The sequence below is a fragment of the Myxocyprinus asiaticus genome, chromosome 22 (assembly GCF_019703515.2).
Source record: "Myxocyprinus asiaticus isolate MX2 ecotype Aquarium Trade chromosome 22, UBuf_Myxa_2, whole genome shotgun sequence".
Taxonomy (NCBI): domain Eukaryota; kingdom Metazoa; phylum Chordata; class Actinopteri; order Cypriniformes; family Catostomidae; genus Myxocyprinus; species Myxocyprinus asiaticus.
The window spans coordinates 9,341,347-9,360,027 of record NC_059365.1 but is presented as its reverse complement, the minus strand read 5'-3'; positions in this window follow the sequence as shown (position 1 = coordinate 9,360,027).

Here is an 18,681-nt window from a genome sequence, read left to right as displayed (position 1 = left end):
TGAGCCACCACTGCCCTATGACTTTAGGGTCCTGCTGCATCACCCAACTTCTACTGAGCTTCAGCTGGCACACAGCCACCCTGACATTATCTTGTAGGATATCTTGATAAACTTGGGAATTCATTTTTCCCTAGATGATGGCAAGCGGTCCAGGCCCCGAAGCAGCAAAGCGGCTCCAAATCATGATGCTCCCTCCACCGTACTTCACTGTTAAGATGATGTTTTCATGTTGGTATGCTGTGCCCTTTTTATGCCATACTTAGTGCTGTGTGTTCTTCCAAAACAATTTAACCTTAGTTTCGGCAGTCCACAAAACATTTTCCACATAGTGTTGTGGAGTGTCAAGGTGGTCTTTGGCAAACTTCAGGCATGCAGCAATGTTTTTGTTGGAAAACAGCAGCTTCCTTTGTGGTGTCCTGCCATGGACACCATGCTTGTTTAATGTTTTCAGTATAGTAGACTTATGAACAGAGGTGTTATCCAGTTCCAATAATTCCTTCAAGTCTTTAGCTGTCACTCTAGGGTTCTTTTTTACCTCATTGAACATTCTGTGGTGTGCCCTTTAAGTCATCTTGGCTGGACGGCCACTTCTAGGGAGAGTAGCCACAGTACTAAATCGTCTCCATTTATAGACAGTTTCTCTAACTGTGGACAGATGAATATCTAAGCTCTTCGGCATAACTTTGTAACCCTTTCCAGCTTTATGCAATGCAACAATTCTTGATAGTAGGTCTTCTGAGATCTCTTTTTTGCGAGGCATGGTCCATGTCAGCAGATGCTTCTTGTGAGTAGCAAACTCAAAATGTTTGAGTGCTTTTTATAAATCAAAGTAGTTCTCCAATCTTGTTTCTTTATTTGAATGCCAGGTTTGCCAAATCCTCACTCTAATTAGCTTTTGTTGACATCATTAGCCAAGGGGTTCACTTACATTTCCCAACCTACACTGTAATTTTTTTTAATGATGTTTTCATTATGTACAAGCACAATATAATAATTTGTGTGTTATTAGTTAAAACAGATTGTGTTTATTCATTATTGTTACTTTGTTGAAGATCAAACCAGATCTGAAGACAAATTTATACATACAGTAAATGCAGGTAATTTTGAAGGGTTCACATACTTTTTCTTGCCACTGTATATACACATATTTCTTAATATTAAAACATATTTTAACATATTAAAATATAATTTGTTTTAGTGTCAACTTCATACAAGCACTACTGACATCACTGCAAGATTATAAAAACTTTCGGGGCTTTACAGGAAACGTTCACGGCTCACATTGTTAAGATTACTCCAAAAATTGGGCACTGGTGAAACATCTACTGTAATATAATGATTGTTTTTTTCATTTACAGTATATGCTGCTTGCAAATAGTTTGATTACCTAAATACAGCACAGCTACTTTTGAATTAAAAAAAGATGCTTTTTGCCCACCTAATGGTCTAGTCATCTGTCAGCAGGGGTTAACTGCAAAAGTCAACCAGCCAAACTCCTACTTACTAATGAAATTTATACTTTTGACGCATTGTTAGACATTTTGGATAAAAGCATATGCCACATGAGAAAATATAAAAGTATGATTATAAGCTGTGCTATGATTTTATAAGAGTGTTTTGTATGTTAAATTATTCATCAAGTTTTGCCAGAAGCTTGGTGTGAGTAAAAACTTACCTCCCCTCCTCTTCACACAACAGTGGAGTGTACACCAATTACAATGAAAATCTATACTCCTGTCATATAATAATTTCACTCCTCACTGGATTCCATCTGTGATTTCTCTGAGGAGAGATGACTGGAATAAATAAAAAAATAAAAAAAATATTAAAAAAAAAAATGCCTGTGTCGTGGCTCAGCAAAATAAATAAATATATCAATAAAAATAAAGCTAATCATTTTTGATTGACTCCCTGCATTTACAGAATATGCTGCTGACAGCATAGGCAATTATGGGAGCTTGAGGGATGACAGGGATGGTTCAAGAGAATGGACTGACAAGTGACAGAATCATCCTTTTCATCCTTGGCATGAGCACTTTCCTGTAATAATTCAAAGATAATGTTCCTGCTATTTCCTCTTTTAGTTTATAACATGTTTTTAACCAACTGTGTCTGTCTGAAGATCCAAAACAACCTGTATTGTGTGCTTACTCTGAACATACAGTACGTAATGGTAGACACTAAGGCAAAAATCGTGGTTACAGTAAAGCACTTACAATGGATGGGAATGGGGCCAGTCCATAAACCTTATAATACACATCGTTTCAAAACTGTAGCCACAAAACTAAAATAATGTATGTGTTAACATGATTGTAGTGTGATAATATAACATTTTCTGTGTAAATTTATGTCCAGAAGTACAACTTTGTAGTCATTACGGCAGAACGTTGGTAAATCACCCTAAGATCATGTTAACATTTCTATAATATTTATGTTTTGTGGCTAAACTTTTGAAAAGTGTGTATTGTAATGTTAATGATCTGGCCCCATTCACTTTCAGTATATGGGCCTTACTGTCTGTAACTGCAATCTTTTTGCTTTTTTTTTTTTTTTTTTTTTTTTTAAATGAGGTACAAATTAAATGTTTTGTGGTAATCAACAGTATGCCACAAATAGTGTCGATTGAGCTTAGCTTTTAATGTACTTAAGTATATTGAAAAGTACTTTTATGCAAGTGAAAAATAAAAAAAAGCACAAACTTTTTACTGAAGTGAAATATTTAATTGGGGCATACATAAACTTTCACTAGTGTAACATTTCATCATGGTATCTATATTTAAACTCAAGTACATGATTTGTGCACTTTGTCCACCACTATATTCCTGTGAGATAAGTTTTCATGCTCAAGCCAAAGCCCACTTCCCAAACATTGACCCCATGTTATAGCAGACCATTTCAGTGTTACTCCTAAGGAAATCTTCTTAACCCTTTAAACAACATATATTCCACTTATTTACTCAGGAAGTATATGGGGCTGTAAGGTACAGGGGACCAAAGTATTGGGAAGATACTGGAGTAATGGTGCACTTTACTCCACATCACAAAAAGATGGAAGCAGGTGTGGGGCTTTTGTGCTACTGGTAAGATATTACAAAGCTTTATAGCCTCTTGCCTCCTTTCAATATAATATAATATAATATAATATAATATAATATAATATAATATATATCATCATTCTTGTTGCACTCTCATCTGTCTTTGTCATGAATCCCGCCTTTGTTGTTCCTCCCGCTCACCACCAGAGGGCTCCATCACCTGGGGATTGACTTTAACTCTCTGGACTCCATTTCCCACAATCCCTGTACCTGTCACTGATTACCTGCTCAGCTGTTTCTCATTTACTCAGCTATTTAAGTCTCACTCTCACTCTCTATCATTGAGAAGTCTTGTTTTGCCCTGGCTGACATTTCTGAGCGTTCTCTAATTTTATTGTATTTCCTATGTATGATCCTGGACTGTTTACACTGTTATGACCCATTGCTGCCTGCCTACTATTGCTGCCTTGTTTACCTGGATATAACCTGTGATTGTCTGCCACCTGCCCTGACCTCTTGCCTGTTTATTGACTACCTCTCTGGATTACCTTGGATATTACTGTTGCTGGAGATTAACCCCTGCCTATCTGTATTACTACGTTTATTGTTATTAAAGCTGCACATGGATCTCAACTCTGTTGACTCATCATTACAGAAGACTTCACCACAAACCGATCCAGCAGTTTTTTCCAACTAACCACCGAGGTCTTAGCTCCTTCATCAAACCCAGTGGCACATCCAGCCTCATCTAGAACAATTTACCACACCATGGAGCTAGCAGTATTCTTTGTTCAATTAAGCCAGGCGGACTTATCAATAAGGTAGTACTTTTCCACTGTTGCTGCCCACACTGGTTTTGATGATGCCGCTCTGAAATCTATATACACAATACACAAAGACTTACAACACTCCAGTGGAGGGAATTGCCGGAGACCGGAGATTACACTTGGGAGGAATATGTGAGGCTAGTACTCGCCACACTCGCCACATAGGATCCTCCTCTCACAATCCCAGTTCCAGCTTCCAAGTCAGTCAAACCTCAGCCTGCTCCATGCCATGTCACAGCCACGCCTCAGCCTGTTCCATGCCATGTCACAGCAATGCCTCAGCCTGCTTCATGCCATGTCACAGCCAGCAGCCTCATAGCCTGCTCCATGCCATGTCACAGCCGCGCCTCAGCCTGCTCCATGCCATGTCACAGCCATGCCTCAGCCTGCTCCATGCCATGTCACAGCCATGCCTCAGCCTGCTCCATGCCATGTCACAGCCATGCCTCAGCCTGCTCCATGTCATGTCACAACCACGCCTCAGCCTGCTCCATGCCATGTCACAGCCGCGCCTCAGCCTGTTCCATGCCATGTCACAGCCAAACCTCAGCCTGCTCCATACCATGTCACAGCCAAACATTAGCCTGCTCCCTGCCATGTCACAGCCATGCCTCAGCCTGCTCCATGCCATGTCACAGACACGCCTCAGCCTGCTCCATACCATGTCACAGCCAAGCCTCATCCTGCTCCATGCCATGTCACAGCCACATCTGAATCTGTTCCATGCCATGTCAGTCAAATCTGAGTTGGCTCCATGCCATGCCACAGTCCAGCCTTACACAACTCATTGCTCGAAGGCCTTAACGTCCCTTGTCTCCAAGTTGAATTATCCACCACTGATATCAGTGCATAAGGCCACGAAGACCCTTTCCCACAAATTGTCAGTGCCCTTGCCTGCCACGGCCAATGAGCCAACGCCCATGCCTGCCATGGCCAATGAGCCAACGCCCACACCTACCACGGCAAACGAGCCAACGCCCACGCCTGCCACAGCCAACGAGCCAATGCCCACACCTGCCATGGCCAACAAACTTTAGAGCCCTGGGAGTCTACCTGTGCGAGTCCACCGAGCAAGGACACCAACAAGGTGCCACTCACCATAGCACTTATGTATCTTTTACTTTTATCTCTTTACTTATTTTCCTTGTACATACTAACATGTCTACTTCACGAATAACACATGCCTTCAAGCACATCCCTGTTATCTATTACAGACCTTTTACACGATATTGATGCAAGACTAAATGCAACCCACACAACCTACGGCCACTTTGCACTTCAGCACCTGCTCCGTTCTCTTTCTCAGTGGGACTCTGGAACTGCCAGTCAGCTGTGAACAAAGCTGACTTCATTCCAGCCTTTGCCACACAGTCCACCCACAGCATCCTGGCACTGACAGAAACATGGATACATCCAGAGGATACAGCAACACCTGCTGCTCTCTCCAACAACTTCTCCTTCTCTCACACCCCTCGACACACCGGTAGGGGTAGGGGAACAGGTTTGCTCATTCATAACAATTTGACTTTTTCAGCACACTCTTCACTATGTAACAATACTAGTTTTGAATTCCATGCTATTACTACAATGCAACCCACAAAAATACATGTTGTTGTCATCTATCACCCTCCAGGTCAGCTGACAAACTTACTTGAGGTGTTGGATGTCCTGCTGTCCTCCTTGCCGGAGGATGGTAGGCCACTTGTGGTTCTTGGTGATTTCAACATACACCAAGACAAGCCCCAGGCCACTGAACTGAATATTCTTCTGGCCTCATTTGACTTGGAATGACTACACACCACAGCAACTCACAGATCAGTCAACCAGCTGGACCTCATTTTTACATGTAACTGTACCAACTCAAATATTCTTGTTATTCCTCTACATGTCTCTGATCACTACTTTGTTCAATTCAACATGACTCTCCCATCTACATTAAAACAGACTCCACCTTTGGTTTACTTTCACCGTAACCTCCGTTCTCTTTCACCCTCACGCCTTTCCACTGCTGTCTCTACCTCTCTTCCCACATTAAATGTATTTTCCACACTTGATGTGAACACTGCCACAGACACACTAAGCTCTACTTTAACAACCTGTCTAGACATCATCTGTCCTATCTCCTCTAGACCAGCACATACTACACCACCCAGTCCCTGGCTGTCTGACGTCCTTCATGAACATCGGACTGACCTCAGGGCAGCTGAGAGGAGATGGCGGAAATCTAAAGATCCAGCAGATCTAGGTAAATATCAGTCTCTGCTTGCAACTTTTTCAGATAACGTTAAATCTGCAAAAACCTCCTATTACCAGAACAAGATTAACAGCACCACAGACACTCGCAGCTTGTTTAGAACATTCAACGCACTTCTCTGCCCTCCCCCTCCACCACCTGACACATCACTGACAGCAGATGTCTTCGCCACATTTTTTACTAATAAGGTTACAACCATCAGCAATACATTCTCAGCACCACACCCTGTCAAACACCTGTCCCCTGTATGCAACACTTCTGTCTCTATGTTTTCTCCTCTGACTGACACTGAGGTCTCTAAACTCCTCCTCTCCAACCACCCCACCACCTGTTCCCTTGACCCCATTCCTTCTCACCTTCTCCATGCCATCTCTCCGTCCATCCTACTTGCACTCACACACATAATTAACACATCTCTACCTACAGGCACTTTTCCCACTACATTTAAGCAGGCTCGAATAACTCCACTGCTGAAGAAACCCGCACTTAACCCCACACAAATAGAACACTACAGGCCAGTCTCTCTCATCCATTCATGGCAAAAACACTTGAAAGGGCAGTTTTCAATCAAATCTCTACCTATCTTTCACAGAACAAGCTGCTGGATGACAATCAGTCAGGCTTCAAAAGTGGACACTCCACTGAGACTGCCCTGCTGTCTGTCACTGAGTCGCTGAGACAGGCGAAAGCTGAATCGAGATCATCCGTCCTGATTCTGCTGGAACTTTCTGCAGCCTTTGACACAGTCAACCATCAGATCTTACTCTCTACCCTCTCCTCACTGGGAATCACAGGAACTGTGCTTGACTGGTTTAATTCCTATCTCTCAGGTAGGTCCTTCAAGGTAGCCTGGAGAGGTGAGGTATCCAAGCCACATCAGCTACTTACTGGGGTACCTCAGGGATCAGTGCTTGGGCCACTTATCTTCTCTTTATTCACAACATCACTTGGACCCATCATTCAGGCACATGGTTTCTTTTACCACTGCTACGCTGATGACACGCAACTCTACTTGTCTTTCCAGCCCAACGATACCACAGTGACTGATTGAATTTCAGCCTGCCTGGCAAACATATTGGCCTGGATGAAGGAACACCACCTGCAACTCAACCCTCGCTTTTGTTTTCCTCTTTTGTAAGTCGCTTTGGATAAAAGCGTCTGCCAAATTAATAAATGTAAATGTACCATTTAAAATACAATATTATTTTTTTCGTTTTGTGTGAAATTGTGTAAATATAGTGCTAAATAAGGGTTTATTATTATTTGTATTATTTATTAATGATATGTTTGTTATTTAATATATTAAATTGTGTGATATATCAGCATTGTATTGGCCTATCGGCCACCATGCTCTTTGGATATCCGCATCGGCCATTAAAAATCCCATATCGGTAGACCACTAATAAATACATTAACATATTACAAAAAACAATTCTAGCCATAACAAATCTTGTACAACATCTAATATAGGGTATTAATTTACAATATGTGCTCTTCAGCTGATAATCTGCAATCACGATTTATGTTGTATAAAGGCACTAGCTGTGCTTATTTTCTTCTGTAGTGGGTGTTTGGATCTGACATGTAACATTAAGCATCAAGGTTTTGACAACACAAACAGATTTCCCATTATTTAGCCTGGAGTTTCAGTCTAGAAACTTACAGTAGTTAAGATTAAAATAGCAGCCAGACTCTAACACTGACTGATGCTTGAACATCAAACGACAGTCAACCAGGTTAACTTGAAAGCTAGTGACCATGATTTCCACTTGAAAATTGCTATTTTCATCTTTTAACATTTGATGTGACACTGTTCTTGTTTAGAAATGAGAAATTAAACAAACTTGAAATCACAGTAAGATTTATTCCACTGATCATGTCCACTTCATTTGAAGTTTGCACTGTTCCATCAAGCATATCAATGACGCCTCGTGCAATGTCCTCATATTCAAAAGCCCTTGCTATGGTCGGCAAGACACTGACCCCGCCTCAATTCAATAACTGACAAGTGGGGAGGTGGACATATTAAAGGAATAGTTCACTCAAAAATTACAATTATGGCATCATTTACTCACACTCATGCCATCCCAGATATGTATGACTCTATTTCTTCTGGAGAACACAAACAAAGATTTTTAGAAGAATATCTCAGCTCTATATATCCATACTGTATAATGCAAGTAAATGGTGACCAACAATTTGAAGCTCCGAAAAGCGCATAAAGGCAGCAAAATAGTAATCCATAAGACTCCAGTGGTTTAATACATGTCTTCTGACGTGATCCGTGACTCTTTTTTCACTCTTGACATCAGCAGTCTCCTTGGTGATCATGACTTCAAGCTCAATTACACTTCCTAGTGCCATCTAGCACTCTGCGCATAGGTCAAGCACTAGGATGTGTAATCAAGCTTGAAAATGATCATACCTAGAGACTGCAATGGCAAGATGTACAGTGAAAAAGAGAGTGATATTTTGATCTGTACTTGCCCAAAAATTATTAGATCACTTAGAAAGACATGGATTAAACCACTGGAGTCTTATAGATTACTTTTATGCTGCTTTTATGTGCTTTTTATTGCTTCAAAGTTTTGGTCACCATTCATTTGCATTGTATGAACTTACAGAGATATTCTTCTAAAAATCTTCATTTGTGTTCTGCAGAAGAAAGAAAGTCATTCACATCTGGGATTGCATGAGGGTGGGTAATGATGAGAGAATTTTCATTTTTGGGTGAACTATTCCTTTAATCGTCTCGAATGCATTTTCAAATCCACACTGAGGGCTAGAAGTGAACATGTTAATGCAATGGCATTGGAATACATTTTCAAATCCATATTAACTGGGTGAGGACATGATGATCATGTTAATGCATTTTCAAATCCACATGGAATTTTGCTACATTCATCCCACTGCATTAATTTAATTAATGTCTTAATTGTGAGTGTTAATGCATTTAAGGAAAATTATATTTAAAATTATTATTTTGCAACAATTTTTGCACAAATATATTATACATATCCCATTTAGGTGATACATTTGCATTTTAATTTTGCAAGTCATAAAGCATTCAAATTCATGTTTAATTTAAACATTAAAACTGGGGTAGGTAATGGCAAATGCAAATTATATTATTAAATATTCATTTTGCACCAAATATTGCACGTGTATAGAACATGTATATTCAAATAGAGAAATGCATTGCCATTTTACGTATTACATTGCATATTGAATTATGCCAGTCCATAGTTCCAAACAAAATGCTTTTAGAAGAGTTAGTTCCTATGCCGTTTTGTCACATGTTGTCTTTCCCATGGCTGAGTTAACAGTGCAGTAAATTCTGTTGTAATAGATTTTCTGGGTGGTGATATAACACTTACACTGTATCCATCTATCACATAAAGTTTCTCTTCCTAACTCATGATGTCACAATGATTTGTAATGTATCATGAAATTCCTCTCTTCACCAGGGAATAGCCCAGTAAGAAACTACATTACACATCAGATTGAGAACACCAACCTTAAAGGCACACCGCATACAGAGCTTTCCGTGATGGGGTAGTTTTTTACAAGCAGAGTTCAAGTAAACCTTAGCAAAGACATATGATACATACAATCACCTGAAATGACTGCCAATAAACAGGTTAACGGTGATAATAATGTATATCTTTCTCAAATTTAGTACTGTTATATCAAATGCTTTGGAAATCAAATAAGCTACGTAGTTAGAGTAGAGTTCTTGGCTGGATTTAATATGAGATTTATAGCTGCCACTTTAATGCTCTCACTCTCAGATTGTGCAAATACAATCTCTAGTGGCTATAGGCGGCACTTCAGCAGATAACATACACAACACATTACAGTTTAAATCATCTTGCATCGCCTTGCCGGACAGTGAAAGACGCTTTTTATAGGTCCTGATTTACATCTCCCACCCACTGTGCAAAACAAGCTGAATTCCATTATATTAGCTATGCTGATGAAAGTAGTTAGGAAATGTTTTCAATTGCTATAGCTCACTCTGCTTGCTCTGTAATGTTATGTTGCTAGGGTTGCAAACAGCGCATTAATATCGAACAGTGATTAAAACTGACCGGAACTACAGTACCTGTGCATTCAGTGGTTTGAACCACATGCATTCCAGCCAATCAGAATTGAGTATTTGAACAGACCATGTTATATACACTGATCAGCCACTACATTAAAACCACTTGCCTAATATTGTGTAGGTCCCCTTCGTGCCGCCAAAACAGCACCAACCCGCATCTCAGAATAGCATTTTTTTCCTAATATAAAACATAATTCAAACAGAACATTACATAGAAGGAACATTTTGTCCATAATTTGTCCATAAGTCTTGGAGGTCCAGACTTTAAAGCCCTTTATGTACTTGCCCTTACCCTCACTGAGCACTTTATTAGGGACACTATGGTCCTAATAAAGTGCCTGACGCGGTATTTGCTGTTGTAGCCCATCCGCCTCAAGGTCTGACGAGTTGTACATTCTGAGATGCTATTCGTCTCACCACAATTGTACAGAGCGATTATGTGAGTTACTGTAGACTTTGTCTGTTCAAACCAGTCTGGCCATTCTCTGTTGACCTCTCTCATCAACAAGGCATTTCCATCCACAGAACTGCCGCTCACTGGATGATTTTTGTTTTTGGGACAGTTCGGAGTAAATTTTAGAGACTGTTGTGCGTGAAAATCCCAGGAGATCAGCAGTTACAGATAAACTCAAACCAGCCCATCTGGCACCGGAATGCTATTCTGAGATGCAGGTTGGCGCTGTTTTGGTGGAGCAAGGGGGACATACACAATATTAGGCAGGTGGTTTATATACAAATATATATATATATATATATATATATATATATATATATATATATATATATATATATATATATATATATATATAAATATATAATACTACACAACACCAATTCCAAAAAAGTTGGGACAGTATGCAAAATGACAATAAAAACAAAAAGGAGTGATTTGTAAATTATATTCACCCTTTGCTATATTAAAACTAAACATTATGTGATGTTTTACCTTGTGATTTTTATTTATTTATTTATTTATTTATTTTTTTTTTTTATGTACAGTAATTTCAAATCAGATGATTGCAACACACTCCAAAAATGTTGGGACAGTCGAGTGTTTACCACTGTGAAACATCACCATTTCTTCGAATAACACTTATTAAGCATTTAGGCACTGAAGACATATTGAGACAAATTCTCTTGAAGAAGTTTAAAAAGTGGAATTTTCCCCCATTCATCCATTATGCAGGTCTTCAGCTGTACAATTGTTCGGGGTCTTCGCTGCCGTATGGTGTGCTTCATAATGCTCCACACATTCTCAACTGGAGACAGGTCAGGACTGCAGGCAGGCCAATCTAGCACCCACACTCTCTGCTTATTTGGCCAGTATGTGGTTTGAAATTGTCCAGCTGAAAATGCTGGGACGTCCCTGGAAATTATGGTGCTGGATGGCAGTATATGACTATATAATGTTAACATAACTGTCTGCATTAATGGTGCCCTCACAGATGTGTGAGTTACCCATGCCATGGGCACTGACACACCCCTGGCCCTTACAGACACTGGCTTTTGGACCTGACGCTGATAGCAGCTTGGATGGTCCATTTCCTCTTTGTCCTGGAGAACACGACAGCTGTGTTTTTCAAAAACCATCTGAAATGTGGACTCAACGGTCCAAAAAACACGGTTTCACTGTTCTACTTTCCATCTAAGATGAGACCGAGCCCAGAGAAGTCGGTAGCGCTTCTGTACAGTGTTGATGTAGGGCTTCTGCTTTGCATAGTAAAGTCTTTACTTGCATCTGTGGATGCAGTGGTGAATGGTGTTGACTGACAAAGGTTTACTAAAGTAAACCCAAGCCCATGTTCATGATACCTATTACAGATTAATTGTGTTTTTTTCTAAGAAAGTGATGTCTGAGGGATCAGAGAAGAATGTCAGAAGTGGTTTTCATCTTGCCCTTTACGCACCGAGATTTGACAAGATTCCTTGAACCTTTTAAATATATTGTGCACTGTAGAGGGTTAAATGCCCCAAATTCTTCCAATTTGTCTTTGGGGAACATTGTTCTCAAAGTGCTGGGTTATTTGCCAATGCATATGTTGGCAAATTGACAAGTCTCGAATGATCCTTGTTCTTGAAGGACTAGGCTGTTTTTGGAGACTCCTTATATATTATGACACGATTGACTCACCTGTTTAACGTCTCCTGTTACACATCTCCTTGTTATTTTTACTTGTCAAATTGTTATTAGTCTTAAATTACCCGTCTCAACTTTTTTTGAGCGTGTTGCATTCATCTGATTTGAAATTACTGTACATAAAAAACAGACAAACCATGAAATTCACAAGGTAAAACATCATATAATGAGTAGTTGTAGTGTTTTCAATTTAGCAAAGGATGAATATAATTTATAAATCACTTATTTTTGTTTTTATTAGCCTTTTTCTTACTGTCCCAACTTTTTTGGAATTGGGGTTGTATACATAAGTTGGGACAGTATGAATTATCCACAAGCATGTTAATCAATGTTTAAAATGGCACAAATATATATTTTTTATTTTACATTTTATTATGAATTAGTTCATTTGGACCAACTTTAAATTAGGTGGCCTTAAATACTGTGTACTTAACCATTTGATACAATGTACTTACTATGAGCATACATGTTGTTGCATTGTAATTACATTTAAAGTACTTGCAATTAATTACATTTGTAGTTACACTGTTAACTTTACCCCTAACCCAACCCTTACCCCACAACCTAACTCTAACCCCTAATCTTAACCCTAACCCTAACTTTACTCCTAAACCTACCCGTACCTCAACCTCAGTAGCAGCAAATGTGGGAATTTAGCAGAACAACATGTAGTTACACAGTAAATACATAGTCTTGTTTGTATTTAATGTTAGTACATAGTAGTTAAGGCCACCTAATATAAAGTGTGACCGATCATTTTATTATATTTAAAATTATCTTTCATTTTATAGACCATGGTGGAATTTTTTTTTTTTTTTTTTTTTTCAGAATTATCTTACCCCAAAAATCCAAACATCAATCATTTTTATTTTTATTATTATTATTATTTTTTTTTTTTACCATGGTTTTACTACACCTTATTTTAAACATGATATTAGTGGTAAAATCACAATGTTCACTGCAGGTTTACTATAATAAAACTGTAGTTATTTTTTGTTAGGTTTTTTTTTTTATTTTTTTTATTATTTTTTTTGCAGAATGATTATGATTTATTACCATAGCTTTGGTTTTTTCCTTTATTAATACTATGGTTCTACTATGAACATCATGGTTAAAATATGGTTACTGTAATAAAACTATGATTAATTTTGTGGTTATTGTTGTATTACAAATACCATAGTTAAACTATAGTTACAGTAGTAAAGCCATGATAAAGTTTATAGTTACTTTGTTTTTACTACAAATATCATAGTTCAACTATGGTCACTGTAGTAAAACCATGGTTAAAGCTGAAGTGTGTAATTTTTTTGGTTAAAATACTTTCTCCTATCCCAGCTTAATATACAGAAACAACTGAAAGTTAACCATTCGTACACTGTTAAAAAACAGTAAAGAACTGGCAGCAAGGTTGCCAGCAAGTTATTGTAAAATTAACGGTATCTTGCTGTTGCTGTAATTTACAGTTTGCTACTGTTTTTTTATTTTTTATTTTTCAAATACAGCATTAAGCTGTTATTTTACTACCTTTACAGTAAAATACTGACAGAAGGATTAGCAGTTAATTACTGTTTATTTGAACTTTTTCACAAGAGGTATATTTGCAGGAATTTACTGTAAACTACAGTACAAATACACTACATGCTACTGTATAAGCTATTGAGTAATGGACTGCTAACAAACCCAGTGGGCAATTGATGTTGAAAAGACATCAAATTGACATCAAACATTGACGTCAAAAAACAGGTAAAATATGCAAATCAAACTTACGTCAAAAACTTGACGTCCATTTGACATCTACACACTGATGTCCTAGTCTCGACCACCAAAATAACGACACAAAAGTAATGAAATGTAAGAAAAGTTTTATTCATCAAGCTTCAATTCAAAAATACAAATGTAAACTGGATTTTTTATACCCTGAAGGGACTACACTGTAAAAAAAAAAAAAAAAGAAAGTAAAAAAACGGTCAAATGACTGGCAGCAGCAGCTGCCAAACAAAAACCGTAAAATTAAAGTAAAATATCCTTATTCAAATAAAGTGCAAAAACAATATATTTACAGAAATTTTCATTAAGTTTTACAGAGAATCACCATTATTATACAGGTATTTCCTGAAATATTATGATCAAACACCTTCAATTAAGAGTTAACATGCTAAAGATTGTAAAATACCAGTTTTATTTTGGAAGACAATTAATTACAGATTGAAATCGTCTCAAACTTGACTGGCAGTGTTTGTGTTTAGATTAAAACCTGAAAAGTAAAATCTAAATACAATATTTAATTGTACAAACCTTAAATGAAATACAACATTTATAAATACAACATTTAATATTTAATTTACTGTACTGATTAACAGTAGAAAGGTTTCTTCAAATTCTCATAAAATATAAGCTTTAAGATTACTGTGAAATATCCGCAACTGAAAACATTCTGAAGAAATACAAAATAAACTGATACATCTACAATTAAAGTGGGGTTGGAAATTAATTACAAACAAAGTACACACCACTATTGATTCTAAAACACATTTTTTAATGTATTCAGATGTAAATTTACAATATCAACCAATTATTCACAAACCATTCTTCTGAGCCCCCCAGGAGGAATTGAAAAACTAAAAATGTCATTTCTCTGTGTCTATCTTGTCTATTAGGGTTACTATCATGATGTGGTCATGATTTCACCTTTGAAACAGGTGGAGAAAGCAACAAATTGTGCTGTTGAGCTGAGGGGGATGTGGTCTGTTGTTTTCCAATTCAGTTTTATGTTGTTTTTCACAAAATTCTCCTGACCCCTGGGGGCTCCGTATATTTCTGATATATGTAGACAAACATTACACTGTCTTTTAATTCAGAATCCTAACTATACAGTGTATTAAGTAAAATCAAAACATAAAAAAAATATATATATATATATAAAATAAAATAAATAATCTGTACCAGAGGTGATAGTGCAACGTAGCAGATAAAGAACAATCCTCCTCAAATTGCCAGTAATCAGCTGGATCCTTGGTGCATCTGAGGGGGAGGACACACTAAGATTCACTGAAAAGTCCTTAAAAAGTAGGATTTAATTCACCATTCCTTTAAACAAGTTTAAACAAACTTTATTTAAATTCTTTGTACCAACATTTGCCATTATGAGACAAGCTGTCAATGTGAATACAGAGTACTGTCAGCTTTGAGAGTGTTAGATATTAAATGTTTGCCAATTTAACCATGCACCTAATACATGTCTTAGCACCCCCCTCAGAAAAATGTGAACCACCAAAAGATGGAAGATGTGGATTCACAAAAATGGACACTTTTCACATATGTATCATAGCAAGGTAAACACAGTTGTAGCTAAAAAAATATTGACAATTGGTACACCAAAATCAAACCAACCATCTAATGTATTAACTGTAGCTGCATTTACCCTGTTATAACATGTCTGAGGGTCTATCCCTTAATGTTCTCCTGAATATTAAATAAAGGATTGATGATGATGATGATGACTAATATCTTGTTTTATATAGTACTGCAGTTGATACTTACTGGTGTCTGTTCTTCCCCGTAAACCTGGTTCCAATGCTTGATCTAAAACAAATTAAGCAAGTTCAAATCATTAGCAGTTATCAGTGTTGAAAATGGGAATGTAAAAATTGCTCAAAGAAACAGGCAGCACATACAGCACATAACAGATTTGGGCCAAATATAACATCTCTCCAAGACAAGTACATATTTCTGTGTTGTTAAAGGAAAAATGTTTAAAAAAAAACTAAAAAAAAAAAAAAAAAAAAAAAAAAATGTTTATAACCTGCTAATTTGCATTGATGGACATGACAATGACTTGTCCAGATCATAATTTACTCACACGGCTACCTGCCTGATAGTTTTATCATCCATTGTACCACGTTATGTCAAGTGTTTTATCAAGTCTATTTTAATTCAGCTATCAAATGTGTATATTGTGAAGTTTAAAAGAGTCCAAGTTAAAGGTTTTTACCCAGAATGCATATTACAGTGCCCATCGCATTGCAGAGCTACTTCCTGGATAATTTTGTGGGAATGACTAGACTCAATACCCCATAATGACAAAGCAAAAACCAGATTTGTGATAACTTTGCAAATGTAAAAAAAAAAAAAAAAAAAAAAAAAAAGGGGGGCCTGGGTACCTCAGCGAGTATTGACGCTGACTACCACCCCCTGGAGTCATGAGTTCGAATCCAGGGTGTGCTGAGTGACTCCAGCCAGGTCTCCTAAACAACCATATTGGCCCATTTGCTAGGGAGGGTACAGTCAAATGGGGTAACCTCCTCGTGGTCGTTATAATGTGGTTCTCGCTCTCGGTGGGGTGTGTGGTGAGTTGTGCGTGGATACCGCAGAGAATAGCGTGAAGCCTCCACACGCGCTATGTCTCCGCAGTAATGCGCTCAACAAGCCACGTGATTAGATGCACAGATTGACGGTCTCAGACGCGGAGGCAACTGAGATTCGTCCTCCGCCACCCGGATTGAGGTGAGTCACTATGCTACCACGAGGACTTAGAGCGCATTGGGCACTCCAAATTGGGGAGAAAGTGGAGAAAATAAAAATAAAATAAAAAAAAAGATTTATGGAGGCCACTGGGCACTTGGGAACCTTCAATGCAGCAGAATTGTTTGTAGCCTTCCCCAGATCTGTGCCTTGACACAATCCACTCTCTGAGCTCTGCAGACAGTTCCTTTGACCTCATGGCTTGGTTTTTGCTCTGATATGCATTTTCAGCTGTAAGACCTTATATAGACAGGTGTGTGCCTTTTCAAATAATGTCCAATTAATTAAATTTGCCACAGGTGGACTCAAATCAAAGTGTAGAAACATCTCAAAGATAATCCAGAGAAATGGGATGCACCTGAGCTAAATTTCAAGTGTTATAGCAAAGTGCCTGAATACTTATCTCAGTGTGATATTTCAGTTTTTTCTTTTTAATAAAGTTACTACAAATCTTTTTTTTGTTAGTCATTATGGGGTATGAAGTGTAGACTGATGTGAAAAAAATAATGTAAAAATGTTTAGCATAAGGCTGCAATATAACAAAATGTGGAAAAAATGAAGGGGTCTGAATACTTTCTGAATGCACTGTATGCTTGTATGTGTATTTATGTGTATGTGTATGTGTGCATGAATGTTTCTGTTTATAATTACATTTTTGCTGTTTTACTTTGTTTTTATGTAAAGCACTTTGAACTACTTTTGTATGAGATGGTGCTATACAAATGAAAATGAACTGAATTGGAACTTGGTTTCAATTAGGAAGAACAAATCCAATCTCTGTATGTCTTGCCTCTGTTTGCTGTAATTCTGTACCCCACCAACCGGGGATATCTTGTCATTCCTGGTTCTTCAGTCTTCTCATGATCTCACAGGTGATGCACTGCTGTGGTCGTTTGCTGTGTGAAGTACAGATGGACACAGTGAAGAATATTGTCAATTATACTGTATCTCAGAGCTATTACCTTGGAATATTGGACATTAATTAATAACTTCCATTCTGTTGAGAGATCAGTATCTGCACACCACACCTTTGATATACTTTTTTTTTTTTTTTTTTAACAGTACTCCTCAACAGTCAGATGTGTATGCCTATTGTAATTGTGCTGTAATCTGTTTACAAATTAAGTGACTGTCAACTTACCATACCACCAGTCACTGTACATGGTGGCAATGGTTGCCAACTATGTACATTTAATTTCTAACAGTATACACAATGTTTGTTGTCTCTCACACACACGCGCGATGCGATCATAAATGTAAGTTAGACTACATTCAAACTTTTCAGTGAATTGACAGATTTACTTAATTACTGGCTTAAAACAGAAGGAAGGCTGTAGCAATGTCACCACTCACCAAAACTGCTATTGTTATAACACAATCAAATAAACATTACCGTTACTTTACCTCTCAAATTCATACCGAGTTCGTTTGAATTTTAAAGTAGCTGACAACATTAACACATACTAGCAACACACAGCAACACTGGCTGCTACTACTACATTGAAATATGTACTAATATCTCAGTTAGCATCTCACTTTAACACACGACATCTTGATGAAGAAGTAAATATACACATACCGTCTGCAGGTTGCGATATGTCCGTTACCCACTGGTGAAACTCTTTATGGGCATAATTAAACTCCGGCAGGTTTTACAACTTTCACACATCTCCTCTGCTTTCCCCATTTTTAGAAAGGGCTACATAAATAAGGGTATGAAAACATAACATAACGTTACGTTAGGTTAGGATGTTACAGAAAATAACAGGGAAAATGTTTACATGATATCGCCATATTTTTGC